At 45.7% G+C, this 15,765-nt stretch overlaps 2 non-coding genes across 2 annotated transcripts; one reads left to right on the forward strand and one right to left on the reverse strand.

Moving 5' to 3' along the window:
- Positions 1-10,411: 10,411 nt before the first annotated feature.
- Positions 10,412-10,483, reverse strand: trnad-guc (transfer RNA aspartic acid (anticodon GUC)). The gene has a single exon. It is a non-coding gene; the product is annotated as a tRNA-Asp (tRNA).
- A 1,024-nt stretch (positions 10,484-11,507) lies between these two features.
- Positions 11,508-11,580, forward strand: trnaf-gaa (transfer RNA phenylalanine (anticodon GAA)). Its single transcript has one exon. It is a non-coding gene; the product is annotated as a tRNA-Phe (tRNA).
- Positions 11,581-15,765: the final 4,185 nt, after the last annotated feature.

Consider the following 15,765-nt stretch of genomic DNA (forward strand, 5'->3'; position numbering starts at 1 on the left):
AAGTTAAGTTGTCAAAGTATATCAGAGTCAACCAATACTGATCAGGTTCTGCTGCTGCTGAGCCCGCAGCCTTCACCATAAGGTCCAATTCCCCAAGCCTGTACCCTTCAGAAATTGCAGTATAGAATGAAAAAAAACTCTAATAGATATCGGCCACTGTTGGCGATTTTCCTTTAAGAGAGATAGATAATACTTTATTAATCCCGTAGGGAAACTGACAAATGATTCTCCAGAAATTTTACGGAGTGTATCACTTTCACTGAGACCGAGGAGTGTTAAGCTGTACATGAGTCTTTGTGGCTCGGTTGTTAACAAAAAGGGTGGTGGTTTGAGCCTTCCCAGGGACGCTATGAGCCTTTTAATGTACACACCCGTCTCACTTTACCTCCACGGCCGGTCTTGTACCGCAATCAAATACAGAGCCCGCAGGGGGCAGTAGGCTCGCAAATATAGCTCACTGTGTATATAATGAAGAAGCGGAGGTTAGTTTCTCATCTGCATGTTGCAGAGCCTTATGCAACTCGCAACAACAGTTGGGGTTTGATCCCTGCACGGGCTATTAGTTGAAAGACCATTGTAAATGACGTGTAACAGATTTATCCAGCTGGCTTTTATGTTTCATACTAAATTGCTATCTTGAAACCAAAATAATTAGAAATATGGAACACAACTGTTGTTCCCCATGAAGGAAAGCTGTTTTACACTGACGTCACTCCTTTTTATTTAATCCAGATTTTAAAAACAACTCCGCCCTATCAAAGGAAAATGTTACACAAAAGTTGGAAAGCACACTCTGAATCCATCTGTATATTTGATTTCCGCAATCCGTTCAAGGCTGCCTATGTTAATCGTAAGTGTATAGATTAAACATTTAATATATTGTTCAGTTTAAATCAAAATGCTTTACTACTACAAGAGAGAAGTATAGTATGGAGGATGCGACAAATGTGTGATTTCTAGGAAGAAAACTACTTTTCTTTGCGTTCGAAATTAATTCGAAACAATTGACACACAAACCCTTTGTCTTTTTTAAAGAGATTATATCTTTAAACAGACAAATGTATAAAATGTGTTTTTTTTACCTAGAGATTTTGGACAGGGGCGATGTATTACTAGTAGAGGCTGCTGACTAACACTGTACTGTCTGGAGATCAGCTCCATTTGCAATAAAAAAACATGCGTAACAAAGCTGGAGAGCAGCTGAACTTGTGCTCAGTAGTCAGTATGGTGCTGAGGGTTCAATACTGGTGTTGTTGTATTAGCACAAGCTGCACAGGCTCTGAATCAGACCATTTCAATTAGTCTGATCAGTGCAGGACAAGTTTGCCCATGTCACCCAGCTCTGATTCAAGATCGAGTTGCATCTTCAACATTTTGTTTTTGTTTCTGATCATAATTTTCTTTAGTTATGATCGATATTGAATTTTTTCTAAGTAAAACAAAACTAATCAAACATGCAGGCAGATTTTTGAAAAGTATTAGGAGTTGACAGGGCGCTCCTTCGGAATAGTCGTCAGAAAATGTGAGAAAAGGAAAGTTACGTAAACTCTCACACACAGCATTAAAGACTGGAATCTGGACATTAAAAAAACTAGCTGTCTCCCCGTCGGTAATCAAACCCCGGTTTCCCGCGTGACAGGCAGGGACACAAACAACTTTACTAACTAGGAGCGCTTGCTAGCTATTAGGAGGCATTTACTCTTAAATATGTTACTGTTTTGGTTTTCGACTTTAATTTTCCCGATACCAGTTTTTTTACAAAAGTAAAGGCACACGGCACATGTGTGGCACATCACGTCCGAGTTTAGTGACAACTACCTCAGAGATTGTAAGCTGGGTAGTTTCAGATCACTTTTTTTTAAAGGTTCAAGCAAACCCGAATACCTTTGTGTAATCGTTTTTCATAAAGTGTAATTGTATTATAGCATGTGCCCTTGATGGTTTTCTTGATACGTTATATGTGCTCTTGTTTGTATTGTATGTAGTTTTGTTGTTCAAATAAAACGTAAAAGACACAACTTTCCAGATGCGGCTGCTGTAAAAATAAAATGACATCAAGGGTGCTGTACGCAGAGGTCTGAAACCTGCTCCACAGAAGATCTTTATCCAGAGGTGTTAAAGAAGTTGAGATCTCGCCATGAGAGGGGAAGCATCTCAGAAAAAGCAGGTGCAGTCAGTTCCACGGTCATAACGCCACTAAGTCAGGCGACAAGAGCAAAACCCACCCGGCTTCCTCCAGGCAAGTAATGAGACAAAGAGACAGCACGCAGCGGGTCATGTGGCTGAGCGGTCTAAGGCACTGGATTAAGGCTCCAGTCTCTTCAGGGGCGTGGATTCAAATCCCACCGCTTCCAGGTGCTTCTGTCGAGACCCCCTTTCAGCTGGCTTCAGACGGAAGGGAGAAAACTGCTTTTTGGCAGTCTCTCGAGAAACTAAGCAAAGTGTTTAAAGATACTTTCTCAGCTTGACATCAAGGCACAAAACAAAAACCTTCTTGTGTCCTCTCAACCCAAAAGCGCTTTGCCACTTTTTGCGTTATGCAGGGAACGACGTCTGCCCAGATCACTTTTGTGTCAATGCAAATCGTAGTGTGCCCTCCGTTTTAATGTTGGCTGTGCTGGCGTGCTGCTTCTGTCTGTGAAACTTGAATGTTCTTCACAACAAATCGTCGGCGGGGGTTGAGCTTGTTAAATCTTTGCGCATAGCGCTCCTTTGGAAGTACTTTGTCCAAGTTCAAAAGCGATCGTGGGATTTACTTCATGCGTGCAAAAAGCATGCCTCGCACGACACCTCTACATACCCGACCACCACTGCATCACACAGCTGCCAGCGCACCTCACCGTGCCACACAGCTGCAAGCGCACCTCACCGTGCCAGGCCACCACTGCATCATACAGCTGCCAGGGCACCTCACCGTGTCAGGCCACCACTGCGTCACACATATTTCAGCGCCATATATTTCATGGATATTATGGAATATAATGGATGGATATCTTAGTTATCTTTCTAGTTCACAGGTTTGCATGCATAATTTAATTTTGAAAGCCACTGAGACATCAGGTACTACTGTTGTATTTATGAAAAAGAAACAAAACAAAAAACATACTAACAACTGTGCCATCCTACTCCTTAGTTAATACATTTTATTATTCATCAACAGTTAACATTGTTAGCAAAATATTTTGAATTATATTTAACCCTATTTTTTCTTTAGTTTTGTATTTAACTTATTATATGATAGTCAGACTTAATGTATATTTGAACAATGAAAATATATTTTTACAAGATTTTACATTAAGCACTTAAAATTAATATGGTTAATAATAGTAAACTGTAAAATGCTGTAACAAGATCGGTTAAACTGCAAAGAAAATGCTTTCAGAGAAAATGTTTCAGGTGTGAAGAACATAGATCTCCAATGCAATTTCAACCAAACCTGTTCCCACACACCCTGCCCCCACTACCATTAGAAAATACACAAACATTTTAGCGTTTCATTCTGAGCAGAAGACCTTCACACCTGAAGAGTGCTGGCTGTGATGAATTAAACCGGTTTTACAGGTTTCAATCACAGACCATGTGACATGGGAGTCAGGAAACTAACACACAGCGCCACTGGATTTGATAACGCTATAAAAACGCTATAAAATAATGTGACTTTAACAGAACAAGTTTACAGCACAGTACAAAAATAAATGCTGACCATGACTTTAGAAGCATAAATTGCCTTACACTCAATTTAAACACAAGCTGTCTTTAGCCCTCTAAGCTGGTTCATACAGAAATGTAGAGATCCAGGCTCAGAACACACAGCTTCATTAGCGAATACATATGCAGGACAACTAGAGAAGACGTTTTACAGAGGATGGATTTTTAGAAACATCCCATCAGTGACATCACTGAAGTCAACTCCTAGGTACTGTAACTGTAGTGTGGATAGTTTCACAAGAATCAGACAAAGGTTTAAGCATCACTTGTTCTAGATAAAACTGCAAAAAAAAAAAACAACAACCAATAATGTACTTCTTTGCGGCTCTGTTTGCCCAAATCATATATTCACAACGTGAAATCTAGAAAATAATATTACGTAACCAAAATCCGCAATATGGAAACAGAACCTGTGTAATTGTTGATAGATGATGTACTCGTAACATTTTTTCAAGACGAACTACAACATTTAAAAAATGACTTGTATGTACTTGATATCTCTAATCAATCCACAGGTCCCAGCACAAAACGAAACTAAAACACATACCGTTTCGCACTTCTTATTAGTTGCTCAAAAAGTAATTTGACCGTATGAAATGCATAATATAAACCTAGAAACATATACGTGAGCAGTACTTAAGCACTGTAGTATCGGTGTTAAGACATACCTTTCAAATACTGTAAATCAAGTTAAAAATATCTCAAGACCGATTCTGGTCATAATGAAACCATGTTTCGTGTATGTTTTCTTTTTCATCTTGAAATAACTCATTTCTAAATACCTTTTTCACTGTTAACATCTTGCAGCAACTCTGCAACAAAATATACACTCTGACAGTTCATCCTGCTACCAACATTAAATAAAACAAATCTTAAGATTTCTATATTTATGTCTTTATTTAGTGGTTTCATTAGTGACAAAGGCTTAACTTTCTTGGAAAAATGTATTTTATATGTTGCGGAAAAAACTGACTTGCTTTAACAAAATATGTTTACAAATCCTTTCACCTGGCATTTTCGAAGTTAGAAATTATGGAACGCTCTGTTAAAAGCAAGGGAGTTTTTATGTCCGTTGCAGTTCTTTTGCAACATGAATATAATTATATCGTTATTAATTTCTTGAGATACGCAATTCCATATTATATTTCCTTTTAATCAAATTCTAAAAGTATGCTTGTTGACTCCGGTATCGCGTTAGTTAAAGACTTCGAAGCTTACAATGTTTAGGAAGAAATGGAATACTGGTGTGTATTTTTTTCTTTAAAGTACGGAGACCAGCCATATACTGTCTGTTTATGTTCCAAAATTAATATCGTTTATGGCCTTCACACGCGTTACAGTATGCTCCTATTCTTTTTATGCTCAGAAGAGCCCACACACTCAGCTCTTAACCCCAGTGTGCAGAAAGGGTCAAAACGTGTTTCTCAGCAGAAATAAACATGTTTCTGCAAGTTTGGTCAACTCCATGTAAGTTATGGGGCAGTAACAGCACACTTTTCAAAACGTGTTTTTCAGCCCGAAATAAACGCGTTTTTTCAGACAACTGAATCCCCATGTAATAATATTTCCCTTCAGTGGTAAATTAGATATGAATATTCAATACTTAAATGGGCACAGTTAAGACATTAAATATACATATTCATACTGTATACAGTACAGTTTGCATACGGTAATATGTTTATGTTACGCGATTAAAAAATAAATAAATAAAAATGAAAAGTCCAGCACCAGCTGGATTTGAACACACAACCTGCCAGTTGGTAGTCACGCACCTAGACCAGTGGGCTACAAGACAGCTCGCATGAACACGTAGGCGAAACAGCCCTACAGAGCCCTGTCGCAGTACATGGATATAATCATACCGTTATTAAATTCTTGAGATACGCGATTCCATATTATATTCCCTTTTAATCAAATTCTAAAAGTATGCTTGTTGACTCCGGTATCACGTTAGTTAAAGACTTCGAAGTTTACAATGTTTAGGGAGAAATGGAATACTGGTGTGTATTTTTTTCTTTAAAGTACCAAGACCAGCTATATACTGTATGTTTATGTTCCAAAATTAATATCGTTTATGGCCTTCACACGCGTTACAGTAAGCTCCTATTCTTTTTATGCTCAGCTACTAAGATTTCCCTTCAGTGGTAAAATTCAATATCTACAACGGGCACAGTAAAGACGTTTACAGTAAGTCTTTCTACGACAGACCAACGGACCACGAGTGCCCCTGTCGGTCAACCAATCACGCACCGCGGTATTTTGCGTCATCGCGCGTCACGATGCACGACGCCGTAGCCAATTACCTCCGGTACGTGTCTGTACCGCGCACTTTGAATGGCTGCATCTGTAAGGAGATTGGAAAATATAAGAGCGTCTGAAACGTATAAGTACAGTACAGGTGGACGTAAAAGTAGTTAGATAAACAGTTTTTGTATTTTTATACAATTAGTTGCAATAGTGGAAACAATTTGGATTTTTTCGAATGTCTCAAAACCAGACATGCTGAAACGCTGTAGGTTTAGAATCGAGACTGGGGAGAATAACGTCTTGTGAGAAGATCTGTTTACCTAACGATTAGATCCTGTAAATCCCTTGTAGCCTCCCTAGGTCTGTCCCAGTCCAGTGGATAAAAATGTATTGTTAATGGAGTGTTGGTTTCTCTGTTAGGGGATACTGGAGCACTACTGTCATGCTTGTTTCACTCCTCTGTTCAACAGTGTGCTATAGAGTAATGTATATGGGGAGACGGCAGGAAGCCACAGGAGTATTGGGGCAGCAGGTTTTACTTGCCGAGTACCAGATTTTAATGGGTGGTTTTATCCCAGATCTATTGGGTTGGAATATTATGCATTACAAAGAATGACTATCCAGAACAGGGTATCACGTGGCTTCAACTGACTGTGATCACTCAGTATGTTGATGGTATTCTGAGTTCTTCCCCTGACGAGGAAACCCACAAGTCTGAGTTGCTTCAGCTTTAGAGTGTCTAATATTAAGCAGTTATAATAAGGCCCTTTTGTGTCGAGCATTGTGGAATTTTAACAGGGCCAGGGTGCAATGTTTTTACGGGGTGAGCACAACTTTTAACAGATCTGCTTAAGGGGGGAGTGCAGTACAAGGACAAGATTGCCTTGGTTCCAGCAGCAAAAGCCGCCTGTAATAATTTGAAACAAGCTCTCTTACAGGTGCTGAGACTGGGGTTTCCTCAGATGGATCAACCATTCCTTTATATGTAAGTGTGGACAAAGGGTTACTGTATATGTATATAATGTATGTATTTGTTGCATGTAGGCCACTATTCTGGATGGCTATGGAGAAATAGGATTCTCTCACAACGGCAGGGACTCCAGTTAAGAATACTGGGCTTGTCTCTGAACTGATTTGTAGTTTTACAGCTGCCGACAGAAGCAGCTTGAGTAAGGTGTAAATAACACAATAAATAAAGAATTCCAGTAACTCAAGGTAACAACCATGCAGATGCAGATGCCAGACGAGCGGCACTGGGAGAGCGGGAGTCTGAGACCCCTGTGAAACCTCTATTGGGGAAAGGGGAGAATTCAGGTTGAGGGCTTTAATAGATGTTTAATAGTGGTTAGAACAAATGTGTAAAAATGTGGGGTTGTATAATGATGGGATGTGGGCTGGCACATACCCAAGTGTATGACAAAGATGATCCCGTGGTACGGACTGCCCTTCCCCTTGGATACTGATCTAGGGGCATACTTCACTGGGAAGGTGTGCCAGGCTGTAATTGCCTCACTAGGGGTAAGTTAGAAGTCACATTGCCCCCATCACCCACAGTCTGAAAGACCAACTAAGGAAATATCAACTGAAAGAACACCGTGGGTAGATGCTCTACCTGCAGTCCTGTGCGGTTTGCGGGCTGGAGCAAACAGAACTGTGAGACTGAGCCCATTTGAGATCATCACGGGCAGCCAAAGAAACTCCCTGGAGGCCAAGTTTGGCTAACGCACTGATGAATTAACTAACTCTCTATTAAAGTATTGTAGGTTTGTTAACTGAAGCAGTGCACAGGGCTCGTGAACAGGTGCCGGACGCTTGGGGACCTCCAGTAGAGGTGAGACACGACCGGATACCTGGCGAGTGGGTGTAGGTGAAGAAGAGATACCCTGCCAGACGTTGCAATCCTGCTGGGAGGGACCATATCAAGTGCCACCAACTACTGACTGTGCCATCTGAGTGACAGGATGAGATCGCTGGATCCGCGTATCGCACTTTCACCGACCCACGGCACCAGAGACTGAGTGAACAGAAAGAAGGATGTTGTTACCGTTTCTGTGTCTGATGTTTCCTAAGACCAACAGTGTGCTTGTTAGGCCTGAGGAGCATTTCTGGGGATATGGTATCAATACATTCCGGGTGTTGGCATATCTATAAGCCAAAAAATTATAATCGGAGTTGGGTCAGTATTGCTGTTCCAAGATCCTGACGATAGATCTCCACATGGCTGAGGTCTGCGTTTGGGTCCTGGAGTAGGACTTTATGTATTTGTAGGATTAGGGTTGTTTTATATGTATAATTGTAACTATCACTTGTACAAAAACATCAATAACATATTGTTGTAACTGTGGAACACACAATGTCATGGTAATGCATGCCTGTACATCTAAAAAGGAAAGATCTGCCCTGACATTGTATGTGTAAAAATAGGCAGTCCTGACGTATGCCATATTTTATAAGGGGGGAATGAAGTAAGAGATAAGATGTAAAAAGGGTTAACTTAAGTCAGTTCTGCCTGAAAATTAGACTTCTAAGCAACAGGGGTTTATGGCAGGAAAGGGGGTTAACTGATAAGGATTCCAGATGCGAACAAGGAACCCCCTGGGGGCATAATCTTAGACTGACCATTTGGCCAGGGCCTCTTAACTGGCCAAATACCATGACCCCACCCCTTACCATAACATTGAATGACGTCTGAAGCAGCAAGCAAGGACTATATAACCTAAAAGTTTGTACCGGCACATCGAACAATACTTCGGTTTTGTTGTTTATTGCGGGAAACAAGACTTCGGCTTTATTGTTCCTTGCATGCAATAAACTCATCTGTTTTACTTCATCTTGGGATCAAGAACCTTATTCCTTCTGTTACAACAGTACCAAACGCACGTTTCTTCTGTAACCGGAGCCGATCATTTGCAATTCGGCTGTGCCGACAGACCAGGACGAGCTCTGTCGGCTCAAAAGCAGCGCAGGACCTGCAAGTACAACAGAAAGATTAGCATCCAGCGGGGGCCTCTTAGTGAGCCCAAGATCTCATCAAGAATCGGCTCCAGCAACAGGGCTGGGCGCATTGTTCCATTTTCCGACCACTCTCGGTGTAAACAAGTCCCTCCTGGTCTCTGCTTGAATTGCACTTTCCTGCGTTTGCTTTGGTGTAAGTGGCTTCCCCTGCATGGGCGAATGTGAAGAAGATCCTTAGTAAGTCATTGAAGAAAACCGAGAAGAGGTCGAAGTGGCCTCTGTCGTTCATCAACGATCCAGTCAGGCATTACTCCTCTGTAAAGCGCCGTTCGTTCACATCGATTGGCTTTTTCTTGCCTTCATTCGTGCAAGTAGTAAAAGCGGACGCCCCTATTCTGCCGTGACCCGGATTCAAACCGGGGTTGTTGCGGCCATAACGCAAAGTACTGACCACTATACGATCACAGCGAGTTACCGAGACACACGCGGCAGGGCGGAAAGGGCTGTGCTCTCTTCGTGTGACATAATTCGGAAAAGTCCTGACGTTGCATTTCAACTGAGCCCCAGTATACATCGACCCTTCGACACTCTGAGTGACAACTCTCTTGCGTGTTTTCTCATATTTATGTAGTTTCCTTGCATGATGCCGGGAACAGCATGGTTGTTCGCTGCCATATAGTAAGGCGGTTAGGGTTCCTGGTTTTCACCCAGGCGGTTCGACTCGGTTTTGCCTCCTGCTTTCCAAAAGATCAGCACCGTGTACGAAAGAGCCGCATTAAAACTACTCGAACGTGCAAAACGTGCGAGAAGAGGGGGCGCTTGTTTCCAACCGAAACTTCTCGCGTGTGAGACGAGCTGATCATCGCTGTGGGAGGGTTACTCTGGTAGACAGGGCTGACCTTCGGCAATAGGATTTATAGTCTCCAAGATGATATTTGCACTTTCTAGAGAGGCGATTTTCTCCACTTCAGTAGCCCGATTTCGTCGATTGCGTGGAGAGGGCTGTAGAATGTGGCGCCGCCTTTCCTGCTCCGTCCATGACAGGCGTGCTGGTCTCTGGAGAGAGAGCACGGTCCATCAGCGCACTCCAATAAAGGCACTGGAAGCAGCTGAATCGCATTGGCGAAGCTCAGCACTGGGCCGCTGGGCACGTCTTACCACCGTTTCCATAGTGTAGTGGTTATCATGTTCGCCTCACACGCGAAAGGTCCCCGGTTCGAAACCGGGCGGAAACAGACATCTTTTGTCGCCAGGCACAAAAGGGGATTGGGGATTCGTCGAGCGCTGTGATCGAACAGACCCACTCACCTCTTAGTGTGGCGGGATCTGCACAGTGCATGTCGCAGCGCTTCCTGCTTTCACTTCAATGTGCTTCCTGATGTCGAGTCGTGTGCCGTGCGGAGGCTCTGAAAGCGAGAGCAATGAAAAGGTGCACGACGCTGTGAAAGAAAACAGAGAAGTGAAAGGCAGTCATTTCTCTAAGGAGGTGAAAGAAGAGCTACTCCCCGTCGGGGAATCGAACCCCGGTCTCCCACGTGACAGGCGGGGATACTTGCCACTATACTAACGAGGAAGACATCGCTCTCTCCAACCCCCGGCATCGTGTCCCGACCCAGCATGCTGGAAGCCGACGCGTGCTGTGATCCCTTTACGGAGCAGAAATGACAACCGAGGAGCCGAGAGATCATTTCAGCATTTCGCGTCTGAACGGAAAACACAAACGACCAACTCGGAATGACTTGCCTTTGACGCTTTTCAAAGCGTTCTTTGTGCACGACGACTGCGCCGCCTAGCAGATACAAATGGGTTGTACAACTTTGAACTAGCAAATGGAAGAGGGCTAAGCCCCCTCTCTTTTAGCCCAGGTTCGATCTGTCTCCCAGAATCACCAGGGCGCACACACACACACACCCGTGCCGTTGAAGTGCTCTGCTTCATTTCTAAGGGCAACTCAGCATTCACTCCTACCCCGAGTGCAGAAAAGACAGCATCCACAGCAACAACAGCTCAGGTCTCTGCACAGGAGCTAAGCTGCCCTCATCTCCTCTGCTCTGCGGCTCCTGCGGAGTGGAGTCCTGCATGGAGCCGTGTTTGCAGGCGGCGGCTCCCCGCACCCTGTCTGTGCGTCGTGTCCAAGAGCTCCTTGGAGGAAGAGAGAGCCCTCCCACTCGGGGGCTTTTCCACGGTCTGTGTGAGGAGGGGCGGGTGTGTCCAGTAGCTTATCGAGCGGAAGCCTGGGGCGGCGGAGAGCTGTGATCGTGCAGACCTTGAGGTGTCACCTCTTTGTCTGCTTTCCCGCCCCCCCTCCGCCCAAGCTCTGCTCCAAAGTAGCCCGGCAACCCCTCACACCTGCACGTGTCACAACCTAAGGTGCGGTCATGAGACACCCATGGGGTGTCGTTCTGTTCTTGCTAATTGTTTCCTGCCCGTCGCAGGCAGGAGTCCATGCGAGGAAGATGCGCTGGACAGAGCTCAGAGGGCGCAGCTGGGTGGCTTTCCTTCTGAGTGACATTCCTGCAACACTCTCCCGCTACTCTTGGTGCGCTCATGCCACAACACAGGAAGGCTGGAGCAGGTGGCTGTGTGCTCTTTGCACCGCCGAAATAGCTCAGTTGGGAGAGCGTTAGACTGAAGATCTAAAGGTCCCTGGTTCGATCCCGGGTTTCGGCATTTTGTTTCATCGCGCCCTTTGTTCCTCTCTCCAGCACCCCCTTCCTAAAGTGACGCGTCCCTTTCTCAGCCCGAAACGCAAGCGAGACACCAGCAGCAGTCCCTGCAGGCTTCCGTAGTGTAGCAGCTATCACGTTCGCCTAACACGCGAGAGGTCCCCGGTTCGAGACCGGGCGGAAACAGCCTCGTGTTGCACGCTCCTGTACTTCACAGAGGTCTTGAGCAACCGGTCATTTGTTCCCAATGTATTTCCGGTGCCTTCGTGCACTCTTGTACCAAACGCACGTTCCTTCTGTACGCGTAGCCGATCATTTGCAATTGGGCTGTGCCAGCAACCGGCAACCAGGACGAGCTCTGTCGGCTCAAAAGCAGCGCAGGACCTGCAAGAACAACAGAAAGATTAGCATCCAGCGGGGGCCTCTTAGTGAGCCCAAGAGCTCATCAAGAATCGGCTCCAGCAACAGGGCTGGGCGCATTGTTCCATTCTCCGCCCACTGTCGGTGTAAACAAGTCCCTCCTGGTCTCTGCTTGAAATGCACTTTCCTGCGTTTGCTTTGGTGTAACTGGCTTCCCCTGCATGGGCGAATGTGAAGAATATCCTTAGTAAGTCATTGAAGAAAACCGAGAAGAGGTCGGAGTGGCCTCTGTCGTTCATCAACGATCCAGTCAGGCAGTACTCCTCTGTAAAGCGCCGTTCGTTCACATCGATTGGCTTTTTTTTTGCCTTCATTCGTGCAAGTAGTAAAAGCAGACACCCCTTTAGGGAGCCTGTCAGCACCCGGCGTTTTCACCTTCTGTAAGCTCTCCATAGCCTCTCAGCTCTTCTACTGTCAAATCCCCCTCAAGTACTTCCCTATCTTCTTCACTCAAAACGTTTTCTAGCTTTGAGGTAAAAAAATGAATTTCTTCATCCTTTACCTCTGTAGAGCTGTACAGTCTTGAGTAGAAGTGTCACGCCCTCTGCAGCCAGAGGACGGTCCTTCTCTGTCCTGTCCCTAGTTTCTGGTCTGCTGTCCTTCCTGTCCCTCTCTTTCCCTTGGCTAAATATTTCAGGGTCTTGCACTCTGTCCTCGGTCAGCACTAACGTTCGGATGTCCTGAGACACGCCTAGCACCAGGGCGCCCCACGTCCGCTCCCTGAGGGCACAGGTTTCTATACGGCATTCCTGAACTCTTTGCACTAATGAGCCCGGGCCTTTTTCCCGTATCGCCGCTAAGCATATGGGTCTTTTTCCGCCCTCCTGCTCCCCACGGTTAGTCCCCTTGGACGTCCGTGACAAGAAGGCCTCGATGCAGGAGAGGATAGCACTCGGCTCTGTTCTCTCTCTTCCCTCCTCATCAACTACACTTTCCATGACAGACTTGGAGCCTACCACTTTCCTGAAAAAGAAGCAAGTACACTTCTCATTTTCTTCCAAGAACTGCACTCTGCTTCTTAACAGCACTCCTCGACTACTTTCTTCCGCTATGCTCCGGACATCCTTTTTTAAAAGGGTGATATCCTCGAGCACATCCAAGCCACTGTCTCGTGTAGAGACGCTGCAGCTGCCTCTGTTTCCTGGCTAGCACTCTTCTCCGTCTGGCAGCAGCCTTCCTTCCCTCATCCATGAAAAAGGCCTTTGTCCTCACCTTCACCTCCTCCCACCACTCTCCTACTGACTCGTACAGACACTGCAAGGACAGCCACTGTGATAGTTTCTCCTTGTAGCGGGATACTACCCCCTCATTCTCTAGCAGCTTTGTGTTGAGTTTCCAGAGGCCTGGGCCAAAGACAGTCCCGCCCTGGAGTTCCACTCTACACCCTAAAGCCTGATGATCTGAGAAGAGGACAGGCTGAAGAGTGACCCCAACAACTTTCACTCTCTCTGAGACAAAGCAATAGTCAATTCTGGAGCTGCTATTCCTCCCTGACCATGTATATCCTGCTATTGTGGGATATATACATCTATATGTGTCTGAGAGTTTAAAGTCTTGAACTAAGTTTTGCAGGGCTAGTGAGCTGGAATCCAATTTTATCGGAGAGCTAGACTGCCTATCTGTGTGCTCTAAGATACAATTAAAATCCCCTCCCACTATCACGTCTGTGCTACATAACAATAGGGGAGAGAGTGCTTTGAGTAGCTCCACCCTTCCTCCAACGTCAGTAGGACAATACACATTGATTAGACGCAGGTTAACGGTCCCCCATTCCACATCCACACACAGCAACCTGCCATCTATGACCCTCTGAATACTTTTCAATTTGAATGCCCATCCTTTGAAAAGAATGGCCACGCCAGAGGTTCTGTTGTTATTGTCCCCTGACCAATCAGAAGGCCCTTTATCCCACCTATCTTCAAAGCTTTTATACCTCTCTTGATTTACTTCTTTTTCTTTTTCTTCTTACCAATTTCCTGCCAGCCATCCTCTGAATGAGCCTTCATCAGGGTGGCAGCAGTAATAGCGTTCACGGAGTCCATTTCAGGGAAGGGGGTAGAGGGAGGGGTGCAGGGGTTCCAGCTGTCCCCATCACCATGCTCTCCTTCCTCCTCGCTCGGGGAGAAAACAGAGTCATTTTTCCTTTTCCTCAAGTCCAGCTCCTGGGAGCACTGAGGGGAAAGGGGTGCAGCCGATGCACCAGTCTCCTCTTCCCCCTCACCCACCAGCTGCTGCAGATCCTCCGTGATGGACTGGATGGAGGAGAGGAGGGCATCTGTAGGACTTGCAGAGTCTGAGAAAAGCAGCTCTGCTGAATCCTGGGTATCCTCGCTGGACCCGCTTCACCGGGGGGCCCCACACTGGCCCTCGTTCTGAGGAGCAGGAGTGGGGGAGGGGTCCTCGCTGTTCTCGGGGGTTTTCAAACCCTCGTGCTTGTCTGGTGCAGTCTGCAGTTGTGGGGGCGTAGTGGATTTCTCTTCCACCGGCCCCGGAGCCACAGCAGGACTGATCCTGGCTGGAGGCTGAGAGTCTTTGTCCAACAAGGGTTCTTTGTTTGACTTGTTGTTTGCTTTGGATTTTCAGGCCGGTTTGGCTGAAACAAGCACTGCCTCATCCTTTCTCATTTTGAGTTTATTGGCGTAGGCGTGAGGGCAGTTCTTAAAAACGTGTCCTTCCGAGCCACATAAATTGCAATTTGGCAGCATTGAACAGTCAGAGGATAAATGTCCCTGTTTGCCACAGGTCTTGCAGCATTTCACAGTGCAGGACAATGCCAGGTGTCCCACAGCACCACAGCGCTGACACACCTTTGGTTGTCCCACATAAAAAACATAGCCATTGCAGGTGCCCAGCCGGATTGTAGAGGGCAGGTGCCTTAAGCCTCCATTTACATTGTCCGGTAGCAAACGAACCTCGAATTTCCTTGCCTCCTGTTTTTATACTGTCAACATCTCTAACCTCAGTTCCATGGTGGACGGTGCAGTACTGGTTAAGCCAGGTTTGAATGTCCTCCGTCTTTGCCAGATTCGAGAACATAACAACATGCACTGTTTTCCTCTCTCTCTGTGTCAGAGGCTGCAAGTTGATCTTCTCAAGGGCAGGAACTTTCCCTCTTTTTGCCTCAAACACATCCACACATCGTTCAAACAGAGAATAGGTAGCAAAAACAACCTCAAATGCTTTCTGACCTGGGAGAGCGAAGATGAAATCCAAGTGCCGAGGTTCAAAGCCAAGTTCCTTCTGCAACACTTTTCTACTGAACTGCATGCGATCCATGAAGAGGTCATCCAAAACCTCAAAACGCACAGCATTCTTGCGGGATCCAAAAGTTGCCATTTCGTAAACTGCAAAACAAACACTGCTTCCACAAAACAAGCAAACAATCCAACTACTCCACCTACAGGATGATCAAGGTATCTCCACTGCCAGGTAAGTATAAGTTATATAAGGCCCTGCAAGCGGCCCGGACCCACAGCACAAAGTGCGCAGCCTAGCCCAGCTCCTCGCCCCGCACGCCACTGCCTCCTGCTGGGCCCACTCTTTCGCACACTCACACGCCACACTAACACTCAAAAGGGTGGGCAAAACGAGAAAACGAGCACGCCGTTTCCTACACATCTGCAGTCGCCAATGCGCATTCGCTGCATGTCCCGGGATGCAATTCGGCCTCATTTGCATAACACCAGACCCACAAATCGCTACGCAGGCTCGCATCGTGCGCCTGCCACGCACCGAACAAACACTGGAGCCTTTTCAGCAATTTCCAAAA

Source organism: Lepisosteus platostomus, chromosome 5 (assembly GCF_059453375.1).
Source record: "Lepisosteus platostomus isolate fLepPlt1 chromosome 5, fLepPlt1.hap1, whole genome shotgun sequence".
Classification (NCBI taxonomy): domain Eukaryota; kingdom Metazoa; phylum Chordata; class Actinopteri; order Semionotiformes; family Lepisosteidae; genus Lepisosteus; species Lepisosteus platostomus.